Consider the following 2248-nt stretch of genomic DNA (forward strand, 5'->3'; position numbering starts at 1 on the left):
GGTAATTAATTTATGTTCCTTATAGTAACGTTCTGGGATGTTAAATTACCTATTGTATTTTAAATTACAATCTTTATCATTGATTTTTTGTAATTTTTTGAATTTTACAATTTCATTTCCATTTCTTGAATTTTACCATAAAACTTTTAATTTTCTAAATTTTATCACTAAACTTTCAATTTTACAAATTTTAGCATTTGAGTTTTAAAATTATACATATTGGTTAGATTAAAAAGTTCATTATAAAACAATCGTTAAATAATAACTACATTTAGAGATAAAAAATAATTAATCACTATATTAATTAAATTAAATATTATTTTAGAGAAAAAAAAATTATTGGTATTTAAAGTGATTTCTATTATTGATACAAATTTACAAAATATTTTCTAAATTGATATCTAAAGTTACCAAACTTTTAGTTACTGATATTTTATATTTTAAATCAGTATTTAAAAGATTAATAAAGACTACTTTAAAATATAATAGAGTTATTAATTAATACTTAAATATTAATGTAGAAACTATTTTATACATTTTTATTAATATATAAACTACTTTAAACACAAATAATTTTGTTTTTATAAATGCCTATGATTTAGTTTTTAGTTTTTAAAAATAATATTTATTTAATAATTTTTTTTAATAATTGTGTAGTTAAAATTAAAAAAATTCTTATAATTAAATTTAATTATTTATATTATATATATATATATATATTATTTAAAAATAGTTTTAAATTTTCTAACAAAGTTTTTCATTTTATCTTATTATATAGCCTATGTCGATGTATTATTTATTTCATCTTTATCTAGATATTAATCTGGATAAAATGTTTAAAATATAAGTGGAGGTAGGGTTTTTAACATGAATATATATAGTTGAGGAAATTAAAGTATTACGATGGTAAACCTGTTGCGTATAATAAAATACAAATAAGTTAAAGAAACAGATCAATATTTAAGAATATAAATAACAAAGTATTATTTACGGATTTTTACTTCCAAATATGAATCTGTAAGTAAATTAAACAATACTTACAGATATTAGTCATGGACAACCTTACCTACGGATATTACCTATAGATTCTGAATCCGTAAGTAAATTTAGCATTACCTACCAATTATTACCCACGAAACTTATTATCTACCAACTTTTATTCACAGATATCTATTACCTACCAACTATTACTCACAAATCTCTATTACCTACAAACTATCAGTCACGAATCTCTATTACCTACCAATTGTTATCATAATAATTATATACATAATATTAAAAATATTATTATAATATAAATAATTATAAAATTATAATTAATATTCATAAATAATAATAATAATAAATAATAATAATTATAACTAATAAATATACATATTATTAATATTATAAAATTAATAATAATAATATAATTAATATAATTAATATTATATTAATAACACGAATAATATTATTATTAATAATAATAATATTTAATAATAATAATATTTAATAATTTTAATAATATTAAATATATGAATAATATTATTAATTTTTATTTTATTAATTATATTAATATTGATAACCATACTAATAAATATATAAATGATAAAAATTTTGAATATTTTTTAAAGAACTTGATCTTTTAAGTCCCACCTACTACATATTCTTCCATAGATAAATTAATTAATAATTAGCTATATTTAATTAAATAATATCCAACTGTATTATTTATAAAAGAAAGAAAGTCAAACAAATGCTGAATTAATTCAACCATACCTGATTCACTTCATTGAATTTATAAAGACAAAATCACGTTACCTAATATGTTTTGATGCATTATGTTATTTGCGGTCGGATTCAACCTCTTTCCACCCTCCAATTGGTATTGTTAGGAGATTTTATAATTAATTTATATTATATAAATAATATAAATTTTATTTTAAAGAATTGATTTTTATTAAATTAAGTTAAATTTAAATTTTACTTTTAAGAATAATATTATAACTATTCATAACTTATTCTAATTAAATTTGTTGAGTTCATCATAATATTTATTATCAAGTTCTTGTATCTTACATTCCAATATCCGATCTACAACGTAAAACGATGTGTTAAGATCTTATATTAATTAGAAGTGTGATTAAATTATCATATATAAAATATAAATAAATCTGATTTTAAAAATCAAATTTTTGAGAATTACATCCACCATCATAGTATTTCAAAATTGACTGCACCAAAAATGGAGTTAATGTTGGGAGTGATT

This window comes from Phaseolus vulgaris, chromosome 11 (genome assembly GCF_051622355.1).
Source record: "Phaseolus vulgaris cultivar YP4 chromosome 11, ASM5162235v1, whole genome shotgun sequence".
NCBI classification, from domain to species: domain Eukaryota; kingdom Viridiplantae; phylum Streptophyta; class Magnoliopsida; order Fabales; family Fabaceae; genus Phaseolus; species Phaseolus vulgaris.